Source organism: Ambystoma mexicanum, chromosome 6q, assembly GCF_040938575.1.
Source record: "Ambystoma mexicanum isolate Mex_15411 chromosome 6q, UKY_AmexF1_1, whole genome shotgun sequence".
Classification (NCBI taxonomy): domain Eukaryota; kingdom Metazoa; phylum Chordata; class Amphibia; order Caudata; family Ambystomatidae; genus Ambystoma; species Ambystoma mexicanum.
Window position 1 is genome coordinate 667,243,749 of NC_090937.1, and position 14,289 is coordinate 667,258,037.

Sequence of the window (14,289 nt, forward strand, 5' to 3'; positions counted from 1 at the left end):
ATAGACTTCCTTTTATATCTCTCTTTTCTGTACTCACTCACGTCTAGAAGGCTCCCTCAGGACAGAAAAATACAAAGAGGGACCTCGACGCGTGAGGGATTGTGGGTACAACGCACGTCACTATAGGGATAGTATTTCAGACACGCCTTGTCGACGTCCCTTTTCGACTACGAAAAACAAAATGCAATACTCCGCAGTGACCACTGGATGTCGGGCCTATGCACAGCATGTGAATCTAAGCAGATACAACCATCAGAAATGCTTTTACGGTAAGTAATGCATTGTCATCTCACCTTCCTCCTTACATCACTGCCCTGTAAATGACCGGGCCAATGCCTGGTCTTGGGGAAAACCCAACTCCCCAAACCTGCTCTGCACCCACAGACCCTACTCAAAGGATATTCTACTCACACAACCTATAACCTCACCCCTTATTTGATGTAGCAGTTGCCTGCCCCATGACTGTGTGCCATTTAGATTCACCCCTACCAATAAGCCCGCGTGTGACCATATACCCTTCTTTGTACTAAAACCATAATAAAATGGCTTTGGAGGAACACGGCAGCTTTCAGTTTATACAAAGAAAATGCAGCTGCAGACTTCTCATCCAGCTGGGCTTCAGGCTTCAGCTTCTAAACAAATGGGTGAGTGAGAGGTCCCCTGTTAAACACATTGGTTCCCCATTCACTCTGGCTGAGACGGGCACAGTCAACCAATTGCCCAGAAGGGCATGCATGAATTCATTCATGCAGGCAATCAATCGGACTCACAGGCATTTAGGCCATTCACTCCACCCAGACATCCATAAAAAAAGAATGCGAGTTGGGGTAAGCACCCAGTCTTTCAGCACTCTACACTGCTTTCATGTTAATTTCAGTCAGGGCTGTCTGTCATTGTCACACACAGAAACCAGGCACCCATAACACAGAATGTGAGTTCACTTCAGACTCCATTCACACAGGTCCCACCCGTAGGGTGTACCCACAACAGACAGCACATGGGAAGGCTCCAGTGCAGCACCAGAGCCATATATGGTATTTCCACCCAACTGCCAGTCGGAAGGAAGAGACGGAGGCGGGGCTTCACATCACTTTGGGAAACAAGGTAAACGGCAATAGAAACAAGAAGCCATAGTGTTCATCTTGCTTTCGATCAGGAATCCATAGATCCCTATGGCAGGGCCTGGGTGTCCCAAAAATGGACGACACGCAAAGCCACTGCCAAGTCAGCATGTAGCTGCCATCAGCCCATACCCTGCTCTGTGGGTAACACGGAGGTGCCCAAAATACACAGGTGGTACAAAAGTGTACCCCCACCTATGTGTGCCATAAGGGTATCCCATGGGTGGTGTTCACCAAAAGGGAAACCTGAAGAGCTGCACTGCCAGAGGTACAGACTGGACCTCAGTGGCAGAAAACTGAGAACGCACATAGAGAAAGGGTAGAACAAGGACTAGGAGGCCCTGTCCCTCCATAAGGCATTTCCAGCATCACACCCTCCATGGGTCCTGACAGTGCTTCCATCCCTGAGACATAGGGCTCCTTAAGTTAAAAATCTTGCTTAAAATCCATTGCACCCGTATCTTCATTTTTAAACGTGCACAACACATTTCTGTTTCAACCACTAGATGCCAGTATAAATCACTACATGCAAATCAATAACCAATTACCCGCTGAAGTATTTTAAGGTGGTTTTGCATCCTGGTACATACACAGTGGTGAGCTTGCTTGCCATTTTTGTTAGGGATTCCGTCCTCTGCCACACCATCTGACTATATTACAACTATGGCAATCGGGTTTGCTGTATTCCAAGCACGAAACACTACATCATGAATGAGCATTTTTTAAGAATATTGGGGACCATGTTTCAGGTCTGCCAGGTATTGTAACAATTGTAACAGGTGATGTGCAGTACCTGGAGTAAATTGGGATGAATCGGTCATTTGTCCCTTCTCCCTGGGGAGGTGAGCCTGCTCTGCAAAATCCTTCACAAGGGTCGAGGCGAGTGGTAGCTTATTGGGAGAGACTCCCACTATGGGAACAAGGACTCCTGTTCCTTTTTGGAACTTCCTAAAAACATATCAACATTGCCTCCTTGGGCATATCCTGCAGAGACTTGTATGAAGAGGGAACAAGCATGTGTTATTGTCAGGAAATTGTGAATATCCCTTAAAGTGGAAAATTCCATTTAACTGGGACGAGGAGGATGATGGTAGTAGCAGAGAGGCCGGAGGGAAGAGGGAGAGAATAAGGCTGGGAACAGGAGAAAACTGCAGCTCACACACAGGAGAAGCAGAGCTGGACGTGCAGCATCCTGTAACTTGAGAGAATGAGAAGCGAAGAGTGGTGGCTTGACCACGAACAGCTCATGGTGGACAGGCGGTCCAAGAAACTAGCCTGAAACACTAAGCAGTGTGAACCGCATAATGTGCCAGTACTTGAAACACTGGATGACCATCCTGAAGGAAGACGCAAAGTAAGAGGCATTGAAGGAATAAAGGAAGCCAAACTGGTGAAGTAGAGAGCCAACCCAAACAAACAAAGCCTGGTGATGATGTCCCCGAGTACCAGGGAAAACTCGAGACCTTTGAGGGGATGGAAAACCATTATGAGACCACTCCTCAGTGTCCAAGTGAAGATTTTAAAAAAAAAGGACCAACACTGAGCCCCGAGAAGTGAATGAGCATTGTTATGGGACTACTCTTATTCATTCCAGTCAAGATGAGGAGTACAAGCATAAAAGAGAAGTAGATGATCATTATTGGAGTACTCGCCATCTCAGTCAAGTTAAAGAAAGTCTAATCAGGGAAGAAAAGCAGTTATAAGAGAAAAGTGGGAGAAGGCTGAATGAATGTGTCAATGGACAGATCTAAGAAAGAGAACAAATATTGTGCATTACACAGAAGGGAAGAGAATCTCAAGTCATACATGCTGGATAACTTTACCCTGGTAAAGAGAAGGGCAACTCTTTGTAGAAAAAGTAAAGAGAAGCATAATAAACAAACGGAAACTATTTACAAGAGGGAAGATGTCGGTTGAAGGTCAAACGGAGCACAGTTTGAGAAAAAACAGGCACAATTTGTTGAGGGAACTGTATGAATTAATCAAAAGTCACAAAAGACTATTTGTGAATCGGCTATTGAATAGATGCTTGCGAGAAGTAAAAGCCCAGGTGAAAGGAGTAATTCTCCTGTCTTTAATTGTTAGTGTTGGGTCAGTTGGGGTTAGTTTGGATTCTTTTAAGACACTCAATAATGACTGATTCACTAATGACTGACAAACACCTTAGCTAGTTTTGTTAGGTAGGGGCGCCTCATAGCATAGGGAGAGATGGGAATTATCCTTCTGTTTAATACACACACATGTGAAATGTCTTGTCCGAGTTTGCGTCGTCCTAACCCGCCACAATCTATCCTTTTTCTTATCCCGCGAGTAAACCTATGTATAGCTAGATTATCTACATGCCAAAAACTCACTACATTGGAAACAAGGGCCTTGGCCTCTTCAGCTAGTTGTCAGTCTTCTTGTGTTGTTGCTAACTTCAGGACATTAAATTAGACGATACTTGGGCACTGCAGAGGCAAGTGCGTTAGTCCTCCTGAAAGGAAGAACTCCTAGCAGATGGGGACCAAAGCAATTCCAGGCATGTACACCTATGATTACCTGATGCAAGTTTCAAACCAAATGCATACTGCCCTATCTTGACCTTCTGAAACTCTTACCTCCCAACTCTGTCATTGGCACTATCAATATAGTATTTCAGGACTTGCACAATGCTCTCTCTACCCTCTTTGACCAAATACACCATCCTGCTCTTTCTCATGCCTCTGCTCTAACCCTAGATCTCCCCTACTATTCAAGAACTGTCAGCAACTTCACGTTCATAGCTGGTGGAAATCCCACTCACCCACCCTCCACTTCCTAAAAGGAGGCCCTCATCACACACTCTGCTTTGACTTGGCCAATTCCACCTACTGCACATCTATCCTTTCCTCCCTCTGCTCCCATCCCCACAAACTTGGCAAATTCTTTTTATCTCGGGGACAAAACCAATCCAGTCATTTATCCATGATTTGGAATACCCCATCTACCTTCTCTTCCACTTACCTCTTTTCTCACTTAACCCCCTCCACTTAGCTACTTAAGCATCTGAGTTCTCTCACCACACCAGCTGACCACCTTTACATCCTCCAGTGGGTCACCCTCTCCTGTGCCCCATCAATCCCTTTGGAACCTAACTTGTAAAGGAGATTGCCTCCATGACTGCTCATAACCTTTCCTACCTCTTTAACCTCTCCTCTGACTGCTGTAAAGTTGCCATTGCACTTCCTCGAACTTATTTATTTTTATTGCAGTTTTTTTTTTACAAACTTTATAAAAAGAAAAAATAATCACATTTCTCCTCATCTCCTTTCTCAACTACAACTTATTCTTCAAGTTCTTTCAATTTCTTTTCCAAGTCCTCTAAAAAGAATGTTACAGCTATAGTTAATTTTTCGCTTCCCCTTCTTGCATCTTAATTCACCATTCTTCGGCGTTGTAGGTTGAGAATTATTTTAGCTCTGGTCTCAGAATTTTTGTTCTTAAATCTCTCAGGCCCGGGCAGATCATCATCAGATGTGTTCAGGGACTCGTTTTTTACCTCTTACAGAAGCAACATTTGGTGTCAACAACTTCATTTTGTTTTTTCCTCATACTTTTTATCTCCATCGTATGGTATAAGTTTAATCTTAGTTTTAAAAAGATTTGCCTTCTTCTTGGGCAAGGAAATCTTTTAAGATATCTTGGTAGAACATTCAGAGCCTTGCTTCCCCATGCGTGATCTTTCATACACACGTGTTGCACACGCTGTTCCACTGTTTCAATCCCGTCCGTCAACCAGAGGTTTTTTTTCACTGCATTGGGATTTTTTTTCCAAGTTCTCCTTCGTTGTTGACAGTTGATTCAAGATTTGTTCACTCGAATTTAAACATGGGCAGATCCCAACAGCCCTGCTATTGTCTGTCCTGCCCCTCTTCCCCATCATTATTTCAAATTTCTGAAGGGTGGCCTTTAACCAAATCACCTTCTATAGGTTCCATGTGTTAGTATCCCTGCAAAAATATCGCAAAACAAAAATATTGTGATATTATTTTGTGGCAATATTGACCATGACCCTGTGGGGGACACCCCCCCTTCCCCCCCAACCCCTGCATTATTTTAAAATGTGCAGGGGACACCCCCGCTCCCAGAAATTATCCCCCACCCCCAAATATCACCTATGGGGAGACAAACAGCCATATGTACGGCAATATTTTTGGATATTATGTAGGGATACCCTTCTATATGGAAGCACATAGCCTCAGTGACTCTCTCCAGTATGGCTTCTATAGTCGTCACTCGATTAAAACAGCTCTCATGCACGTCTAAAACATACCCACTATGGCTCATCACTCCAAATTGTCCTCCACTGTTGACCTCCTTAACCTTTCTGCAGGTTTCCCCACTTTTGACCAGTCCTCCCTACACGTCCCAACCTGGTCTTCCAAGGCAAGGTGGTTAACTGGATTGCTTCGTTCATATCTGGTAACTCATTTTCTATTTTGTGGAATGGTTCAATGTTAAAGCAATGAGGTGATGGCTGGAAGGTTACACATTAATCTAAAACCTCTGACAAATGCTTTGGGTCCCTCCAGACCACTGTTATTCACTTGCCAAGCCATTACAGAAATGGGGATGTGGTAACCCATAAGTAAATTTGGCTTGGGCCTACCCCAAAAGGGGAAGTCCCACCCAAACTGCTAGGTTACATCCCTTCTGCACAAGATCACAAGCATCCACAGACATGTTTTGGCCTCCTTGGGCATCATCGGTGAGGAGTCGCTTGGGTCTCTAGGCCAAAGCAGTGCCAGTGGTTCAGATTTATTCAAACCCTTCCACCCAATACTTTGTTATGGAATGGTGAAATGTTAGCAGAGACTCCTTCCCGTTGAGGTCCCCAAGGATTTTCCATTGTCCCCATCCTTTTTACCTTCTACGCCTCACTAAGTAAACTCAACTCCTCGTTTGGCTTCTACTTCTCTCTTCACTAACACCATTCAAATCTTTTTCTCCTTATCTTTCTCCTGGGAGCTCTTCTCTAAAATAATTTGCCAACATCTCTGACTGGCGCTTCCATCTCATGCTAAACTCATCAAGACCAAAGGCCTTTATCACCCAGCCTCTCTGGACTGTTTTATACTCCTGCCCTGCCCTCCACCCCCCAACACCCCAACCCCCAACTCTGCTGCTTCGACTATTGCTGCTGCCTGCCAATAGGCCTCGTCCTTCACTCCTTCAACCCAACTGGAAAGATCCATTTTGACCTTTATGTTCTTTCTGTTCCCATCTTCACCTTTGTTTGCTATTCATGCAGAATCCCCCCTCTTTAAACACTCACTGATCTTTAAATCCCTTCATGATCTGCCGCCGCCTCACTTGGCTACCTCCTATGTTTTGTAATTATGCCCATTGCCACTTTGTTCTCACACCCCTGCACTGCCCACCTCATCTGAGACTTGGCGATCAGCTCCCACCGGTTTCCTCCCCTGTTGCTTTTAGGTCTCCTGCTGCTTAATTGTGTATCCTGGCCACGTTGTTAGCTCCACGCTCCCTTGAATTGATCCTTTGTGGTCTGCTTCCTTCGCTGTGCACGTTACCCTATGACTTGTAAAGCACTTCATTGCTTCCAGAAGCTACCGTACCCAAATATTCTACTAATAAAACAGTAACTCTTCTGCAGCTTTCCTTAACCTCCATCGCTTACTCGTATGCAATATCACCCTTCTCTGCTTTCTTTTTTCTCAAGTCTATGCTCTTGCTCTCAGCCTTTGAACTTGCTTTAAAACACCTTCCTCCCTTGGTGGACTAGTCCTTCCCCCACAGTAGGCAGCCTCTATTCCCCTACACTAACATCCCCCTATCTGTACTCTTCACTGTTTTATTAGTATATTATTGTCTATATAAATAGTACACACCCCATTCCTAGCCCTACCTCATACATATAATGTATGGTCTGTGTGTCCACCCCCTGCCCCTCTGTGTCATTACCAATCCCTTCAGCTGGTATGTTAATGCCTAGCTCACCCTGCAATATTTAAGGCACCCTTTTATTGATTGCCTTGTGTTCTTATACACAATGTGCAGAGTTGGTGTCTGCTCTTTTAAATGAATACATACAAATACCGAGCAAACTGGAGGGAGTAGCCTGTGAACCAATGTCTCGAACTGCCGACTTGTCAAATCGCACATTGGACCATCATGATCACGGCTTCAAACCCTCACGAGGCTGCGACTCGAACCTCTGGAGCATCAGTGATGCCTCCAAACTGCATTGCTCTAACACTGCCCTCGAACTGCTCTGAGCTACTGCTACAAACCTATCTGATGCCCGCTCACCGCTCGGACCAATGCAACTCGCTGCATCCAAACCTGGTGCAACTATTTTTTTATTTATTTGTAATGCCCCTCAATGCTGCAGGCATCACAGCACACACAATAACGCAAAAAGGCAACAAGTGCACGGGACAGTGGACAACACAGAAGATAACACTAGAGATTATCAGAGGTCAGTGGGCATATCAGAAAGGCCCTGGAAATTACATGAAAAGAGGTTTTCAGGGTTTTTCTAAAGAGCATCAATATGCAATATCTCAAAGCCTGGTTCAATAACCTTGAGCCGCCTAAACTTGGAATTGGGTACTTTGAAGTGACCCTGACCCCCTGGTCCAGTTTCTAGGGCCTTAGAGACTGTTTCATTCCCTTTCACACCTTTTTCCCTACAAGGCCTATCCTTTATGAACTCCTTTCGGTTTATTCCTCCCTTCTAAGTATCCAGAGTGAGTCGTCCTCACATTCTGCATTTCTGGCTTCCTTTAGCTGGGTGGGTTTTTGATAGGTAAGTGTTGGTTTGTGTAAATCAAGAATATATGTATATTTTTTTTATCGAACCGTTATCTTGGAACTGTTGTACTATTGCTGTTTGGGTTGTTGCTGGATCACATTCACACCCCCTCTGAGAATATAGACTGCCCTCAACCCACGTTGCCACAGAAGGCAAAAGGGGTGTAGCTGGATCTCTGAACTATGCCGTTTCACTCAAACTCTTGGTTTGTAGAAGTGTGGGGGGCCGAGTGGGCGGTTTAGCCAGTACTCGGCCTTGTGTTCCTGCAGAGCAGAAGTCATTTCCTCACACACCACCTATTTGCCGCTCTCTTTACACACGACACGTGCGCCATTCCACGTTCACTTTTTAATGCAGCATACCACGCATCTCCCTCCCTATAACATTGCCAAAAGCAAGCAACCAGCAATAAGTGCACATCGCAGACGCATAGCCTATTGTTTGAAATCTCAGCGATAAGCTGTGCATTTTTTATCTACTCCGCTTCTACCCCCTCTTGATTTGGTTTGCCAGGTCATCCTTTCATGCGTACTCCCCAGTTCCTCCTGAGCTTATTTGTGCAATTGCTCGTGTTTCATCTGCCACAAAGATCCGCCATCTCCACATTCGACGCATTCATCTTCGGGTGACTTTGCCTGCGTGCGATTCATGACTCATGGCGTAAAGAAGGCTCCGGGCATTAATAACAATAGTTGCAACTTTAAGCAAGTGATTGATCGCCAGGTGTGTTTAACAAGGAGGGTTGGTTTAAAAAAAAAAATCCTCTGCGGTGGCCTATATCCCTGATTTTATCCTACTTAACTAATATCTATAACACTGAAACCCTAAGATTGATGTCTTTCATTTTGCAAAACGCACACTTACGAACTGTGCTTGCAAAATGTACGTATATAGGAATAATAACGTAAGCAAAGAGCAATATTGCGCACGTCTGAATATTGTAACGACTGCGACATTCCTTCCTCTTCCACCTTGATTTGTGTGATTTGTGTAGGTTTACCAGAAATGTTACAATAAACTCGCTAGATGGCGATATACATCCACATTTGATTAGTTCGGAGATCGTTTTACTTGTTAGCCCTAGGAAACGCTGGATTTCACTTGTACAAACGTGAGCGCTTTATTGTGTTTTTTTTGTGTGCAATCCTATCGTTCTTTTATTCTAAGAGAACCGTCAGTTTATTGGATGAACTACTTGTATATGTATAATTCAGCTCTAAACACAACGCGCTTGAAAGCAGTGCCTGATTTGTAACTTAAATAAATGCCACGGCCCAACTACTTCAGAGGATGCTCCAGCCCCGCCCCCTCCATGGCCCCCACCAGGTGTGTTCCAATGGGCCGCTGCCACTGTCCGACCAAGCACCACCTACCAGTCAAAAATGCGTAAATGAAGTACATCTAGCAGAGGGAGAACGTGAGGCTGGACACATGGCTATGGGTGTTTTTTTATTAACGCACTCCTTCACTCCCCATGGCCATTCCCACCCACTGCCTGCCCCTCCCTTTCAAAGGCCTCCTCCTGCGACCTCTTTGACCTTGATCTGTCACGCAGAACATCTTTGGCCTTCCACTGTTATTTCTAGGCAGTCTTTAGATGTGAATTGACTACTGCTGTGATAGAAAAATGTCTTAACCAAGTGTGCATTTGGCCACTTGATTTATATCGGTTCCTTGCACTGAGGTTCTGTTAAAAATAAGAATTGACAAAGCCACAGTTTTGGCAGGTAGGTATTACATAGACATGTGCTAAGCACTGTTGTCATATGCCTGACTCCGCTTTCCAGCTGATGCCATCGTGTGGCGAGGTAGTCCCATTTTGGCAGTTACCAGAAAATGCCCTTCTGCTGCCTACAAAAATACCCAAACTGTTGTCTTTGACAATGCTTATTTTTGAAGCATGCACTTGATTCAGCCCGGATATTACAAGGGCTTAACTCGAGGGCCTGCCTTGGGCTGTGTAGTAAGGATCAACCTGCAGGGAATACTTTTTGGGGTTCCTCACAGATGCATTACATCCTTGTGCTGTCGCGCGACTGGGAGCTTGTGGATGATTTTGTCGTTCTTGATAGAACAGAAATTGATCTCAAGCCCCTTTCCCTTTTCATAAAACTAAGGGCCAATGTATTGCAAAATCCCAGCCCCTACTGTGCCCATTTTGGATATCGAGGAAATGCCTGTCCCATTATAAAATGGGACAAAATGGTATCCGCTGGGACCACGCAAACTATCTAGATTGAGAACATCTGCAGAAATGAGCTCGGTGATGGGGCAGTGCTGGCGGAGTTGGATCACCTGGTTGCAGGCCTTTCTCCCCTGTGAGCACGACCAGCCCATGAGATTCAAACACGACCGGAAAGGCTGCCTGGTAGGATTGTGATTGCAGATCTAATGCAGAGCTTGGCCATTGAAGGATTGGTGAACACAAATGAGCTGCGTTCACGTACAGCCAAATGCAAAGTACACATTAAGGGGGGAACAAGAGTGTCAAGTGGGGTGATGTCCTGGGGGCCGCCAGTAGGTGCTAAGGCTTTCTGGTTGCTTCCGGCGGACAAGGGAGGAGATGACCACATGCTGCCTGGCTCTATTCCCCAGAAGACTGGTTTAATCACTTTAGTGCTTTGGACGAATTTAATTAATCAATGATGTGGAGGCCCCAATGGTGGGTTCAGAGATGTCGGAATGTGACAGTGATTACCAGAGCAGAGGCCTGGAGTGCAATTGTAATTCCAAGGGCGAGAAGGCTCCATCCCTGACTGGATACCTGTCGACTTGCTGAAAGGCGAGCCCGATGCTTGGGCACCAATTTTATAGAAAGTATTTTCAGAGGTTTTTCAGCATAATAGGGTCCAACTCCTGCCGTAATAGTGCTGGTTTACAAAAAGGGGTGAAAACAGGGCCATTTTAAGCACTTTTGGGGCCCTGGGCACGGACATCATTGGGGCTCCTTCCACCAAACCAAAGGAATTAAGTGATACAAAATATCTGTTTGCATCCCCCACCTCGTTGCGATCACAACCTATAACGTATAGGTTGATCTGCTCCCTCGAAGCATTAAAATAAAAGGAAGTTTATTCCATTTAAGTCCCCTAATCCTCTTCATTCTTGCTCTAATCGGAATGATGACAAGTAGCATTGGAAGGCCAACATTAGCAGTCTACGAAGAGTTTACTTCTGTTCTAGTATAGATACAGGATACTTTTTATCAATAGCATCCAGGAAGGTATGCAGCCTTTAGTATTAATGCAGGACCATATGTAAAATGTACCTGTAATCCAGAATAGCTAGAACTCACATTAGCTGCCTCGCAGAATGCAAAAGTGCTCCAGCATGAACAGAGCAGACCAATTGGAAGGAAAGATAAAGCTACCCATACTATAGGATGTATAGTGGATGTATATTAGAAGCTACCTGGAGAGTATATGTATCCAGACGGAGATTAGAAGTGGGACATGGTGTTCAAATAGTGTTGCCATAGAGATCAAAAGAACACGTGCCTGTGGTGTGTAATATATCAATGCTCACTCTTATAGTGGAAGCAACAACTCAAGCCAGTGAACCAATGAGTGAGGCTTTTTTGAAGAGCATACCCTGAGAAGGTAATCACTCTGAGGGCTGACAATTTTTTTTTTATTTGTTTTTTAAACATATCTATTATTTTAGTGAACAGCGTACAGTCAACTTTGTACTAACATTTCACCCCCAACTCCCCCTCCCCACACCCCCCGGGGTCACATGATATTTAACTCGGAGGAATTATTCTATGCGTTGAAAACGTCCGTAACCTTAATATTGTGGGGGCACCATTGTTCCATAAAGTCCGACTGTAGGTGTTCCATGACACTTCCCCATTCTTTGACGAACCTGTCCTTTGTGCCTTGGATTGTGTGGGTGACTTTTTCCATTGCTAACTGTGCCCAGACTTTTTGAAGCCACGTAAATACTAGCGGAGTTTCCCTCTTTTCCAATTCTGTGCTATTGTTGTCCAAGCCGCTATGAGGAGTCCCACAAAGCTTCTCAATTGTGCTTTCGTGTATCTTTTTGTAGTGTCGTCTCTCATTCCGCACATCCATACGCCGTCACTTATTTGCTCCACATCTGGGAACATTTTGTCAATTTCTCCCTTGACTTCTTCCCAGAACGGCACTATTCCTTTACAGGCCCACCAGATGTGTTTCCACGTCCCCACCTCTCCGCATTCCCTCCAACAGAGGTTAGACGTATTTGGGAACATGGTGTGCAGTCTCTCTGGCGTGTAGTGCCACTGAGTCACTATTTTAGTCCACATTTCTCATCTGTACCGATCTTGTCAATTTGGGGATCAGGACCCATATATCCTCCCACTGGTTTCTCGTTAGTTCCATTCCCAGCGTTCTGTCCCATTTGCTCATGTATGACCATTTGATCTCTTCATCTTGCTTATTTATAAAGGTGTATAGTGTAGAGATCCATTTCTTTGCCCCTGAGTTGGATGTTATGTAATTCTCAAATGGGGTTAGGGTTCTCGTTGCCGCCTTTGCGATTTCGGGGGATTTTAACCAGTGCTTAAGTTGTTCATACCTGTATCTGTTCCCTGTGGTTCTATTTGGGAGTGTGAGGCATGCTTCGTATGGTCTAATTTCTTTGTTGTAAAACATTTCCCCAATTTTCGTTATGCCCGCCTCCTCCCAATCGTCAGATATACCCTGCTCCATCCCTGGCGGGAATTGCGGGTTCCTCCATATGGGTGTGAATGGGCCTAGTGTGGTGGACATTGCGCCTTTACGTGTTTGGGTGTCCCAAGCCTCCATGGTCGTGCTCAGTATTTCGCTGATCCCTATGTTGGGATGTCTATGCTGTTTGTTTCCAGATTAGTTCCACTAGTGGGGTTCTAGCCACTGCCCTATCTTGAGCTGCCCATAGTTGTTGTGGGTCTTCTCCCAGCCACTCCCGAAGCACCTTTAGTTGGGCCGCATGGTAATATTTTTGGAAATGGGGAAGCGCCATCCCTCCCTCCCTTGTTGTCGATGTTAAGACAGCCCTGGACAGTCTTGGAGTTTTCCCCTTCCACACAAAGGTCGAGATCACCCTCAGGAGTGATCTGAAAAATGAACGGGGAATCCCTACCGGTAGGGCTTGGAAGTAGTAAAGGAGCCTTGGGAGAATGGTCATCTTTACCGCCTGAATCCTACCCCACCATGAGATCAGCAGGGGATTCCATTTACCTATGTCACTTCGGACGCTAGACAGCAACTGCGGGTAGTTTTTGCAGTATAATTGTTCCACCTTATGTGTAAGGGTGATTCCTAGGTACTTAATACCCCCTTCTGCTATTTTGAGGTTGAGTGCCCTTGCTTCTCTTTTAATCTCTTCCCCGTCACCTGCTAGTATTAGTATTTCTGACTTGTTTCTATTGATTTTTAACCCAGATATGGCCCCGAAAGTTTCTAGCTCTCCCACTGCTGCAGCCAGCGTGTTGTCCGGCTCTTCTAGTACCAGCAGTAAATTGTCCGCATATGCGGTTACCTTATGTTGCATGCCTGCCATCTCTATCCCCTTTTATTTGCGTGGCTTCCCTGATTTTCATCAGAAGGGGCTCTAGGAAAATGGCGTATAGTAGTGGAGATAGTGGGCACCCCTGTTTTGTTCCTCGGGATATGTTTACCCTTTCGGTTACCTCCCCATTGATGGCCACTCTGCAGGTTGGGGTGTTGTAGTTCGCTCTGATTCTAGCCATAAAGTGTTCCCCAAATCCCATACATTTTAGTGTCTTAAATAACATGGACCATTCAACTCGGTCGAATGCTTTTTCGGCATCAAGTGCCAAGAGAATTGCTGGGGTTTGCTTTACTCCTATCTTTTCCACTAGGTGGAAGATCCTTCTAAGGTTGTCATGTGTTTGTCTTCCTGGGATGAAGCCTGATTGATCTAAATGAATTAGCTTTGGGAGAAGCGGGGATAGCCTAGCTGCTAATATCTTCGTATATATTTTAGCATCAATATTAATCAGTGAGATTGGTCTATATGAAGCTGGGCAGGATGGGTCCTTCCCTGGTTTTGTGAAAAATCAGGACCTTTGCTTCGTTCATTGTGGGGGTCACATTGCCGCTTTCTTTGAAGGAGTTTAAGAGTCTGGTTAGGACCGGGGTTAGCTGATCCGCGTATTTTTTATAAAATGGGGCAGTGAAGCTGTCCGGGCCTGGGGCCTTATTCTTTGGGAGTTCATTTATTGCTTTTCTAACCTCATCTTCCCTTATGGGATCTTCTAAGGCTTGTCTGTCTGCCGTTGTGATTTGCTGGAATGTGAGGGAAGCCAGATATGTGTCTTGTGCGTCTGGTTCCGGGTGGTCCGTGTTATACAGTTTCTGGTAGTATTCTCTGAAGACTTCC